The sequence below is a fragment of the Apium graveolens genome, chromosome 11 (genome assembly GCF_009905375.1).
Source record: "Apium graveolens cultivar Ventura chromosome 11, ASM990537v1, whole genome shotgun sequence".
Lineage (NCBI taxonomy): Eukaryota > Viridiplantae > Streptophyta > Magnoliopsida > Apiales > Apiaceae > Apium > Apium graveolens.
Window position 1 is genome coordinate 71,657,428 of NC_133657.1, and position 13,942 is coordinate 71,671,369.

A 13,942-nucleotide genomic window follows, 5' to 3' on the forward strand; every position below is an offset into this window, starting at 1 on the left:
CATTTTTCTAAACCGGGAGTCGATGTTCCTGAGTATAACACACACAAATATATATATATATATATATATATTTATATATATAGTTTCTATAACTATGAATCGGATAAGGTATATTTGATAGTTTTAAATAATAATCAAACTATTTTCAATTATTCAAATAAAGATCGTACTTTCGTATATGTATATTTTGTTATTTATTACTCATTTCAAGTATGAGTTTTAAAACTTCTACTTCAAATATTTTTATAAATATTATCCTTTAAGGGAATATTATTTTAATAATAATATTTAAATATTTTCTAATATATCGGGATGGATTTATTTTATTAAATCATAATTATTCTAAACATTCTTTAAAATGTTTTTCAGTCTTCAAAATGATATTAAAAGTTAGAGCGGATCCCAAAACTCGTTTTCAAATTTAAGATCTTCCTTTCGAAGGGGATTTAAAAACTCGCTTAAAAATCTGAGGGATCCGGCTCTGTGGTGTATTTTATGTTCGCAACGAGGTTGCTGTTTTGATAAAAGACTTTGATTACTTTCCCAACGTTTGAGAAGTAAGTCCATCTAATTGAGTCGGCATAAGCGATAGGCCGGGGTACGGTCTATCAAAGTGTAAGTGGCTGGGTGGCAGTCCATCAACGCGTAAGAGGTCGGTTGGCTGTCGAGCACAAGGTCCTAATGCGGCCAGGGTGATGACCGGTGGGGGATTCATCCATCTACTAGTAGAAAAGGTTACTTATTGATATCTTTGCCTGATCAGCAAGATATCAGGTTTATGCCAAAATTCTCTTCTTTCCAAATTCATTGGATATGACAACTCTGTTTATACTTGTCATGACAGAGGTTTTTAGGGAATGTATGAGATATATATATAGGTGTATATATATATCGGGACTTAATGAAGTATATCGTAACTTCATCTCTTTTGAATGATATTTCAAAGATTGAATTTATTCAAGTCTTGTCTCGTAGTCTCATCTATGTGATGAACTTTTGAAACTGATTATACCTTGAACGGTGGTAGTTCAAGTAGTATTCGGAAAAGATATAAGTATATTGGAGTATCTTGTAACTTCATCTTTTTAACTTATATCTAGTAAATGATTATCTTATGCATGACAAAGATTTTCAGAAAAACATTGAGACAAGGTTAGATATATGAGATCACCTTGCAACGATATCTTTATACAGTTATAGACTGGAACTCTGTGTATATTATGCATGGAAGGGGATTTCCAAAATTTCAAAAGGTATATATACATATATACTGAATATTTTGCGACTTGGTCGCGTTAAGATATCAAACTTGGTTCATATCTGCTTGACCAAGACTTTCATGAGTACTATGAGAATGCTCATATATTGTAAATCATTATACATATTATTTTGGTGGGCTTGTTGCTCACCCTTGCTTTCTTCTTTCATCACATAATAACAGATAGACAAGATGAACAAGACCAAGCTCCCAATTCGTGAGCGGATAGGAAACGTTCCGCAGTTTCTTGTAGGCGTTGATGCCGTTGTAGCAAGAGGTAGGAGCTACCAATAGGCTAGGCTTTCAACTTTTGATGTACCAGACTTATGTATACTTATGAATTGTAATAACGGAAAAGAATATGTAAATTTATTCAGAAACCCTTTTGAGGTGTAATGGCTTATAATTGTGGAATAAAATGACTTGTGTTATTTTTGGATATTCATCTCTGAGACTATAATTTGTGGTGTGTGTGTATATTGTGGGGTCACAGTACGCAGTAGTTGGTTGATTATTAAGATTAAGTACTATTAAGGGAAATGGAACTCGTGACAACCCGGATCCCCGACCCCGGATTTGGGGGTGTTACAGAAATGGTATCAAAGCTAAGCGTTATAAACCTCAGAGATGATGCGTCGTTAAAAATGATAAGTTCACTAAGATAATAAGAACTCTTGCCAAGTTCATAGTCGGACAACCTAACGTAGTACTGACAGTTAAAACCCTTACGGGAACCCTTATAAATATCATGATAGTAACATAAATCGTTATCGTATATGGTAGCGGGACTCCGAACCCTGAAGTTCAAGAGCAATAACACGATGATGTTTTACTTTATCTTGGGGATCAGATTGTGGATCCAATGGAGCACCCTAACGAGGGACCAGATGATGTTCATATTAAGGATGCAGCGGTTGAGGATGTTATCCCAGAATGGATTGTTGCTGAAGAGGATCCCGTGGGAGATCCTCACAAGAATGAAGAAAGGGCCGTGGAGGAATTGATGACCGTGGTTAGGGCGACTACAAGAGAGAAATGCGAGAACAGCTTTCAAGAAATGAAGCAAATATTGGTGATGACCCCTATGTTGCCGTTGCCGGATGGAAAAGCAGATTTTGTGATTTATAGTGACGCTTCGCATAAGGAATTAGGGTACTTCTTATACAGCACAACAAGGTAATCGTGTACGCGTCAAGACAATTAAGGGAATTTAAAATTCGATATCCCACCCATGATCTCGAGCTCACGGTAATAGTTTTGCCCTAAATATTGGAGGCACTACTTGTATCGATAGAAGTGCGAGAATTACACAAAACATAAGAGCTCAAGTATATTTCCACGCAGAAAGAGCTCAACATGCGCCAAAGGAGGTGGTTAAAGCTTATCAAGGATTTCGATAATGAGATTCTTTATCATCCAGGGAAAGCCAATATGATGGATAACATCCTTAGTAGAAAGGTGCGACTCAAGATGATAATGTCTTTAGGAGAGTTGATAAGAGATTTTGAAAAAATGGAAATAGAAGTGAAAGTAACCGGAGCCGGTACTGAAAAGTTGTTTGAGATTGTAATGCAGCCCGAATTATTGGAAAAGATCATATCGTGCCAAGAAAAAAAGTGATAAATGAAGGCAGAGAACCAATGAATAGAGAAGAGATTAATACCGAGAAAGATGATAAGGAAATAATGAGGTATTCCTACAGAACTTGGGTTCCAAACGTTCAAGAGCTTAAAGATGAGATCTTAGATGAAAGCCCTAGTTTGAGGAATAAGATTTAGAGCAAACCCTGAATGTGATAGTCAGGGAGGTCGCCATCAAGGTAGAAGGAACCCATAACATAATGATTCCACAAGGATTTTAACGTATAAGATAACCCCGATTATGGCTTATAATTGTGGAATAAAATGACTTGTGTTATTTTTGGATATTCATCTCTGAGACTATAACTTGTGGTGTGTGTGTATATTTTGGGGTCACAGTACGCAGTAGTTGGTTGATTATTAAGATTAAGTATTATTAAGGGAAATGGAACTCGTGACAACCCGGATCCCCGACCCCGGATTTAGGGGTGTTACAAAAATGGTATCAGAGCTAAGCGTTATAAACCTCAGAGATGATGCGTCGTTAAAAATAATAAATTCACTAAGATAATAAGAACTCTTGCCAAGTTCATAGTCGGACTACCTAACGTAGTACTGACAGTTAAAACCCTTGCGGGAACCCTTATAAATATCATGATAGTAACATAAATCGTTATCGTATATGGTAGCGAGACTCTGAACCCTGAAGTTCAAGAGTAATAACACGATGATGTTTTACTTTATATTGGGGATCAGATTGTGGATCCAATGGAGCACCCTAACGAGGGACTAGATGATGTTCATATTAAGGATGTAGCGGTTGAGGATGTTATCTCAGAAGGGATTGTTGCTGATGAGGATCCCGTGGGAGATCCTGACAAGAATGAAGAAAGGGTCGTGGAGGAATTGATGACCGTGGTTAGGGCGACTACCAGAGAGAAATGCGAGAACAGCTTTCAAGAACTGAAGCAAAGATTGGTGATGACCCCTATGTTGGCGTTGCCGGATGGAAAAGCAGATTTTGTGATTTGTTGTGACGCTTCATATAAGGAATTAGGGTGCTTCTTATACAGCACATATGGTAATCGCGTACGCGTCAAGACAATTAAGGGAATATAAAATTCGATATCCCACCCATGATCTCGGGCTCACGGTAATAGTTTTGCCCTAAATATTGGAGGCACTACTTGTATGGATAGAAGTGCGAAAATTACACAAACCATAAGAGCTCAAGTATATTTCCACGCAGAAAGAGCTCAACATGCGCCAGAGGAAGTGGTTATAGCTAATCAAGGATTTCGATTATGAGATTCTTTATCATCCAGGGAAAGCCAATATGATGGCTAACATCCTTAGTAGAAAGGTGCGACTCAAGATGATAATGTCTTTGGGAGAGTTGATAAGATATTTTGAAAAAATGGAAATAGAAGTGAAGGTAACCGGAGCCGGTACTGAAAAGTTGTTTGAGATTGTAATGCAGGCTGAATTATTGGAAAACATCATATTGTGCCAAGAGAAAAAAAGTGATAAATGAAGGCAGAGAGCCAATGAATAGAGAAGAGATTAATACTGAGAAAGATGATAAGGGAATAATGAGGTATTCCTACAGAACTTGGGTTCCAAACGTTCAAGAGCTTAAAGATGAGATCTTAGATGAAAGCCCTAGTTTGAGAAATAAGATTTAGAGCAAACCCTGAATGTGATAGTCAGGGAGGTCGCCATCAAGGTAGAAGAAACCCATAACATAATGAAGTGGAAAACAAGGATTTTAACGTATAAGATAACCCCGATTATGGCTTATAATTATGGAATAAAATGACTTGTGTTATTTTTGGATATTCATCTCTGAGATTATAACTTGTGGTGTGTGTATATTGTGGGGTCACAGTATGCAGTAGTTGGTTGATTATTAAGATTAAGTATTATGAAGGGAAATGGAACTCGTGACAACCCAGATCCCCGTCCCCGGATTTGGGGGTGTTACAGATGATCCCTGCATCCAGCCACTTAAGAATTTCCTTCTTCACAACCTCCTTCATGATCAGATTTAGCCGTCTCTGTTGCTCAACAGTAGGCTTTCTTCCTTCCTCTAGCAGAATTTTGTGAATGCAATATGAAGGGTTGATTCCCTTGATTTATGTTATAGTCCAGCCAATTGCTGATTTGAATTCTCTAAGAATTCTCAAAAGCTTATCATGGTCGCTACCTGAAAGGTCAGATGCAATAATCATAGGCAAAGTAGATGCATCACCTAAAAATGTATACCTCAAATATTCAGGTAAAGGCTTAAGCTCAAGAGTAGGAGCTTCCTCAATAGATGGCTTGAGGCGCTTAAGATCTTTGTTCAACTCCTTCATTCCCAGAGATTCAAAAGGCATATCAATCTTCCTCTTCTAGGGAGAAGCATTCAGAAATTGCAACTGTTCATCCCCTTCATCATCTTCACTATCGGAATTCCACGATAGGGCCTTCTCTAAGGAATCCGATCTTAGCAATTGATCAAGTTCTGAAGTAACCACAGAATCAACCAACTCCACTTTTAAGCACTCCTCATTTTCTGTAGGGAACTTCATGGCATTGAACACATTAAAAGTTACATCCTGATCCATCACTCGCATGGTGAGCTCACCCTTCTGCACATCTATCAAGGTTCGGCCAGTAGCCAAGAAAGGTCTTCCCAAGATTATGGGAATCTTCTTATCATCCTCGAAATCAAGAATTACAAAATCAGCGGGGAAGATGAGTTTATCCACCTTGACCAAGACATCCTCCACAATACCTCGCGGATATGTAATAGAACGGTCGACCAACTGCAAAGTCATATAAGTAGGCTTTGGATCAGGCAAGTTGAACTTCTTGAAGATTGACAAAGGCATCAGATTGATGCTAGCTCCCAAGTCACATAGACATTTGTCAAATGACACCTTTCCAATGGTGTATGGAATAGTGAAACTTCCAGGATCTTTAAGCTTCAGAGGCAACTTCTGTTGCAGCACAATACTGCATTTCTCCGTGAGAACAACGGTTTCTAAGTCATCAAGCTTCACCTTCCTAGAGAGAATACATTTCATAAACTTCACATAACTAGGCATTTGTTCAAGAGCTTCAGTAAAAGGTATGTTGATGTAAAGTTTCTTGAACACCTCTGGAAACTTCTCAAATTGCTTATCCAGCTTTTTCTTCTGCAACTTCTTAGGAAAAGGAGGTGGAGGATAGATCTATTTCTCCCCTGTATTACCCTCATGAGGAGTGTGCTCAACAGTAGTCTTCCTTGGTTCCACTTCTGCTTCCTTCTGCACTTCTTCTTCTTCAGCCTCAACTTCAGATTCCAGAGTCTTTGATTTTTCAGGATTCATCACCTTATCAGACCTCAATGTTATTGCCTTAACATGCTCCTTAGTTTCCTTCTTGCCTGGCATTTCAGTATCGCTTGGGAGCATGCCAGGTTGATGATTCAGTAACGCATTAGCAATTTGCCCAATCTGATTATCCAAGGTCTTTATAGACACAGTTTGGCTCTTACACATGAGCCGTAACTCCTCCAATTCAGATTTTTCATTAGCTTGTGGTAGCTGCTGAAGTTGAAGTTATTTCCTAGGGGCATATTGCGGGCGCTGAAAACCAGGAGGGTTATATAACTTTGCTGTATATGGCTGATAAGATTGTTGCACCGTATTCTGATTATTACTCCAGCTGAAATTAGGATGATTGTGATTATTTGGATGATAAGTGGTTGGAGCTTGTTGTTGTGATCTTTGAAAGTTGCTTACAAATTGAGCTGATTCATTACAAATAGCACACTGCTCTGTTTCATGAGATGCGTACAATTCTCACAAACACTAGAGATTTGATTAGCTCCATAATTCGCCAAAGAGTCCACTTTCATCGTCAACGCTTTAAGTTGGGAAGCTATAGCAGTTGCTGCATCCAACTCCAAAATTCCTGCTACCTTGCCCCGAGTTAGCCTCTGAGAAGGATTTTGATATTCATTAGCAACCATCAGTTCGATCAATTCATAAGCTTCATTATAGCTCTTAGCCCACAGGGCTCCTCCTAATATTGCATCGAGCATAGGTCTAGATTGAGTGCCTAACCCATTGTAGAAACAGTTTATAATCATCCAATCAGGCATGCCATGGTGTGGGCACTTCCTTAGAATCTCCTGATATCGATCCCAAGCCTCACATAGAGATTCTCCAGTTTGTTGAGCAAACTGAGTAAGAGCATTCCTGATTGCAGCAGTCTTCGCCATCAGAAAGAATTTAGTGAGAAAATTTTGAGCAAGATCCTCCCATGTGGTGATAGACCCTGGTGATAGAGAATGTAACCAGCACTTTGCTTTATCCCTTAGAGAGAATGGGAAGAGTCACAGCTTGATATCATCTTCAGTCACCCCATTGAACTTGAAAGTGTCACAGATCTCGATGAAATCCCTGATGTGCATGTTGGGGTCTTCTATAGGAGAACCCCCAAACTGAACTGAGTTCTGTATCATCTGAATCGTGCTCGACTTAATCTCAAAAGTGTTAGCCGAGATGGCTGGTCTGATGATGCTCGACTGAATATCATTGATCTTAGGCTAAGAATAGTCCATTAGAGCCTTAGGATTATCTGCTTGATCTCCCATCACTACTAGAGCTGGTTCCTCGACTTTTTCTTCTTCTACTACTTTCTCTTCGTCCTCAAAAACTTCCCTTCGAATCACTACAACTTCTTCCTCGGCTTGATCCAGAGTTCTCTTACGAGCCCATGAACGCGTATGCATACACGCTCGCTAGAGTACCTGAAACATGACAAAGAAAAAGATTAGGTAAGTAACAATGTCCGAGTCAATGAACTTCAACGATCACTGATGAAAAACACATAAACTAAAAGTTAACACTGCAGTCTTCGGCAGCGGCGCCAAAAACTTGATAGTGGCTAAACATGCGCTAAAATTCATGCAAGTATACGTGTTCTAAGTAATATAGAATTATTTCTGGTTCGATCGCACAGAGACTGATTTAGATTAATCTTGTGATTTATGCACTTATGCAACAATGATATGGCTATTATTCAATACTAAGACGAATAATAATTTGGGTTTTAATTATACTACGATTAACTAATGAGAATTATACTAGAGAACATTAACTAAAGAGAGTAAAGAGGGTTGAATAATATATGACATAAACATGGGATTCTAACTTCATTAATTACTTCATTCAATAGCCTTTTCATTCTTAACCTTACCATATAATGGTGATGACACTAATCAGATAACACGAAACTGATAAACGCCAACTTTCATTGTACGAGTACCATACTACCAGACATCCACAAAAGAGATAGAAGATGAATAGACACCAATTATATTGAGACCCTATATGTCTATAGGATTTGAAAATATAACGGTTTAATGCACAAGTTATCTTTCGTGATTACATAGGGAAAGTAAGATGGTTAAAATTACCTATGAATCATGCATAACAATAACACATGAACCTATGCTAGCATGGCAAGTTCTAAATCCTTAAATTCACTTTCACTTCATTAAGAAGTAACACACTATCTTATAAGTTCGCGACGCTCATAAGACGAATAAGCACAACCAATACTAGGTTATCATACAATCACCAAACACTAAGGCATCGAACAAATTAATTAAATAAATCTATAAATAAATTCGCTAGAACCCCACGATGAAAGCATGGTATAATAAACGTAGTCTTTATACTTAATAAAACCAAGTACAAAACACAAGTAAAGGTTCAAGAATAAGAAAACTAGCATCCAAAGTTACAACTTAAACAAAGAATCACAAGAATAAACTAGATCTTCTTCGCCTTGATTGAATTGTGCTCTACAATCTTCTTTACTCCTTTTCCTTAGCTTTTGTACGTCTCTCCTTATAAAAACACGAGCTTATTTATGTATATATAGCTGCCCCATACAGAGTAGAAGTCTTCTGGATAAAAATCAGAATATAAACATAATTTCTTTTCTCGACCTGGCGCGGCCGCGTGCTTGACCAGCGCGGGCGCGCTGAGCTTTTGATCTTTGGGCGCTGCCACGCGCTATCACAATGCGGACGCGCTGACTCCCTGTATAAAATTCCGACTTCTTCTTTTCCTTGCTGATTTGAGTTGGTTTTCCACAAGCTTTTATTCCAACACCATCCTAACACCCAATTAGCACTAAAACCATGCTAATTCACTTGATTACCTGGAGAATGCCTGAAAATATAAAAACACTAGAAAACACATTAAAATACCAACAACTTGAGTACAAACACACCAATTTAAAGCTTTACAGAGCGTAATAAAGTGTCATAAATGCCACTCAACACATCCTTAGCTCTGGACGCGTCCTAGTCTTCTTGACACGACAACCTTGGCTTCAAACAATTCAACTCACACAATCCACTACAAGTTGGACGTGTCCTATGTATAGAGGGCACGTTTTCCTTTGTACATTACAGTCCATAACCTTATTCTTCATCCGCTTGTCCCAATTCTGGTCCAATTGACCCGTTCTTGACCCAATGCCAAATTTTGGGTATAACAACTACCCCCCAAATTCCATACGCAGTTGAAAACAAAGTTGGAATTTTTATCCTTAAAACCAAGCAATGAAATTTAGCTTACAAACCCAGGACGCATCTTTGGAGGAGGACGTGTCTTTCCACTCACTCTATAGCCATTGCGTTACAGCTGTTGCACACGTCAGCATACCCTCTCCTCTATAAATACCCTAAAATAAAACTCACATCATTATTTTACTCTCTTAACAACCGTCATCGCCACCGCTCAAGCAGAAATTTCAAGTTTTAAAATCCGGCCATTTCTCCATTTATTTCTCGACTTTTTGCAGTCAATCTTTTCTAGAACTTACAAGGTATGTAAATTCCTCTTTATTTCTTTATTTTATCGATTAAATCATCCGTGATAATCAAAAGACTGTTCATATACTTCTTTTCTCCATGAACTGTTCTTCATTCATATATGTATGTATCTGTAAGAATGTTATCTTTTGCCTTTTTTGATTCTCAATTAAATGTTTCTAGGGTTTAAATAAATTTTCCCTAAATTAACCATAATCGATTAAACTTCCACTATGTTTCAATTATGGTGGACGCGTCTACCACAGAGGGTGTGTCCTGTTGTTTATTGCATGATTTACTCGTCGCAGTTTAACTTGTTTCAACATGAATAGAGCAGATGCGCTATCAAACTAGGACGCGTCATAGCATAAAACCTGTCTTTACACCTTTTTTTTATTATCTTACTTCTTTTCTTTAAGACAGGTACGCGTCCTCAAAATCTTTATCCTTCTTATTTCAGCTGGAGGACGCGTCTTCATCCTCTCCATTCCATCCATTCAAAGTTCTCAACAAACATCTTGAGATTTATTCCCCACCTTCCATTTCTTTTATTCCCGAACTACCTGAACATCATAGGACATAATATTTCCTTGAAGCAGAATCCCGTGTATTTGAATCTCTGAAATAAAAAACTTCAATCATGGCAAGCTCAAACTCTGAATCAATAAACAACGTTCCCCTTTGTGCAAGACTTGGAAAGAAACGCAAGAGGACTTCCCAAACCGCCCGTAGCCAAGCAATCGAAGATTGGACTGATGATGAGATCATCTCTTCTTCTAGTAAATCACAAAAACATAAAACCATCTCTGACGAGGGCACGTCCACATCCGCTCAAGATGTATCTCATGTTTAGGACACGTCTCTTGTTCATGACACGCCTTCTCCTCATAGTGAGGGTGAGTTCGAGGAAAGAGCTCCTGAGCCTGAAAAATACCCCATCTCTCCTCAACAATATATCTCTCCACTGGAGCATTGGGAGCCAAATGATGTAGAGCTTGATTTTGATCGGAAAGAACTCAAAGATCTCCCTGAGGTAGAGAAAAATGTCTGGAGGAAGAAAGAACACAAACTAGCTTGTGATGGGATGAAATCTACTGCAACAGACCTAGAGATTGGATGGACCATGAAGTATTACGATATGGAGGGAATTTAGGCGCGTCCTCTTAGAATGATGAGGCCTCATATTTTTAACGTGGAGAATTTGAGGATCCCTAGAATGGTTCTTACTCCAAAACTTATCTCTCTGGGTGTGGGCACGCCCTTGCATCCATACATCAAGAAAATTTTAAAATGGTATGACATTGCTCCAGTTTAACTATCCCCAAATTCATAGAAGTTAGCATGGGCCTTGTATATCATGTACCACAACCTAGGGTTGGGCGCGCCCTCCATGAAGGAGTTTAGTTACTTCTTCAGCATTAGGAAGTCTATCCCTGGTTACCACTTCTTTATTGTCAACAAGTGGTTAAATAACAAGGGCTTCAATGAAGGCAAGGTGAGCCATGAGAGGGACTGTAAATAACCTTTTTCTACATCTTTAATGTCAAGAGAGCTTGCGTTCGCTTTAACTTAAAACCAAGTAAGTGATGTTCCTAGAACGCGTCCTATTAATCAGGACGCGTCTTCCCGTTTCCTTTTTGATAATCCTCATCTCTCCTCATTAGATAAAAGAACTAAAAAAAGCTAACAGGGAAGAGAAAAAAGAGAGCAGAAAAGGTGCTTAAGTATGATGAGGAGCATTTCAATCTCAAGGAGATGATCACAGAAGCCAACCTTAAGAAAATTGGGGCTCTGTCTGCCAGGTTTGGTTCCATTTGTAAATACCATGACTTTTACAATGGAAAACCCATCCTCACAGTTTCTGAAAATGCTAAGGGACTTAATGCCACAGAATTGGTCCAACTTGACATTAGCAGACAAGTGGACCTAAAACAGGGTAAGAATTATCACATATAGGACGCGTCACAGACTTAGGACGCGTCATACATGCATCTTCATACACATAGCTTCCACTTTACCTGACATATATACATGTATTTACAATATATATATTTTGCTTTTGACGTGTCTTGATGTTAGGACGCGTCTTCATATCCTTTATGTGATTTTGATGTTTGTATAAGGCTGTTATATTCTATAGTTTACACAGGATAAGTCATATCACATAGGATACATCCAGTTTTATATGCATACTTGTCATTTTAATATTGTTATGTCAAAACATATAGGGCGCGTCCTCATACCTCGGCACGTCCATTTCTGATATTTTCCATGTTATGTCACAGATATGACTTCTCTTCCCAAAGGGTTTGCTATTGGGGCCACTAGAAAGCTAAAAGCCAGGACCAAGCACATTCCCATGAAAACTGATCCAAAAACCAAGGATCATGCGCCTGCTGTGGTTCCTTCCCCCCACCAAAGATTATTGATACCACTGTGGTGAATATCTCAGACAAGGACGATGCGCCCTCTAAGCGCCAGAAAATAGTTCCAGATGGCAAATCTTTTGTCTTCAGGTATCTGGACGTGTCCTCATCTGGAACTTTTACTGAGGATGAGGTGGGGGCTGGACTTTTAGAACAGAAGAGCAAACTGAGCAAGCTATGGTGAGAGCAGCAGCTGAGCTTCATTTGCACACAAGGCAAAATGCTAACATGGCTGCCAGACTCAGGGCACGTCTTGCTGTCACTGACACTGTGAAAAGTCAAGCTGAAGATAAAATCAAGTCTCTGGAGAAGAGCATTACACTGCTCATCAAAGAGAAAGATGCTAAGATCCTTCAGTTAAAGCAAGACAAGGCGCGTCTTGAGGGTGAGAAGGCACAGCTTGAAGGCAATGTCACCTATGTGGAGAAGGCTATGGAAAGCCTAGTTACTCTAAATTCCACCATACAACTGGATCTTGATACTCTGAATGATGACAGGCTGCACGGCTGGAAAGAAGAGAAGAAGCTGGTATATCAAAATGAGTTTGCAGCTGGTTTTGAAGAGTGGTGTTATGGGTTCATATCAAATGACCCATAATATACTTTTTCCAAGTTTGACGAGGATACCCAAAAGTGGGTAAATAATTTTGGAATCAGGGCTACAGACTCAATCAAGAACAAAAGGATCATCCTAGGCCTGGAAGAGGATGACACGTCCCCTATGCCTTCTCCACTTCAAGCCCAGCCTCCACCTTCTTTTTCAAAAGACCAGGACAAACCTTAGGACGCGCCCCCTGCTTAGGACGCGTCTTCATTTATTTGATGAACTTTTTTCTGAACTATCCCAAGGGTGCAGGTCCCTTTAATCCTTGCAATTTGTAATATTATGACTTGTTGTTCCTGGATTTTGTTTGTTGGCACTTTTATAAGGTTTTGCACCTTGAATTATTTTCATATATGTTTTGCTTTCCTGAATATCTTGTTTTCACAAGGTTATTTAGCGAGTTATACATGTAATAGGCGCGTCTTTAGGACACGTCCTATTTTTCCTTAATTTCCCTTATATATATAAATCACGTTACTGTTATCCCCTTAACATTGTAGACTAGGGATTATATTGTGAGCACGCGTCCTGATTCCAGGAGGCATCTGTCTTACTAATTTATCCCGCGCTTTTGCTTGATATATTTCCTTTCATTAATTTTTCAACAAGCCGTGATAAGGGCGCGCCTTTTCATCAGGACGCGTCTTCTTTACAATCGTTTCCAGCTTCTCCTTAGTTTTTTCTTGTATATAAATCTTTCTTACTATTAAATCCTTAACATTGTGAGCTAAAAGATATCCTGCAAGGGTGTGTCCTCATATTTAGGAGGCGTCTACCTTATTTGCTAATTTGATTCAAGCGCCATAGACTGTCGACATCATGTGGGCGTGTCATGGTATTTTTCTTGCAAGTCACCACTATATATTTCTTTGTATGGCGCATACTGCCTTGAGGACGCGTCAAGATATGTTATATTATCCTTGTATTTTGCAATAGGATCAACTAACAACAATCATCAAGTCCTGATATAAATTTTTCAAAGTTTTTATTAATAATGTGCTCCAGTATCCAAAGTGCACCGGTCCCATGGCTACTATACACTGTAGGGAATTTATTCAAAAATACGATCCTTCAACTAGTTCTAAGGTAAGTAGTACATGCACTACCCCCTAGGCTAGGAGGAATTTTATTGTTTCTATTCTCTGATTTGGGCACAACCCTAAGTATATAATTGAAAATGTAAACATGATATGTAAGGGGCCAAAGTCGCGCC

The 13,942-nt window shown here is 38.8% G+C and overlaps 1 non-coding gene across 1 annotated transcript; it reads left to right on the forward strand.

Annotated features, from left to right (window-relative positions):
- The first annotated feature begins 6,968 nt into the window (after positions 1-6,968).
- LOC141699348 (small nucleolar RNA R71) lies at positions 6,969-7,075 on the forward strand. Its single transcript, XR_012565817.1, has one exon. It is a non-coding gene; the product is annotated as a small nucleolar RNA R71 (small nucleolar RNA).
- The last annotated feature ends 6,867 nt before the right edge of the window (positions 7,076-13,942 follow it).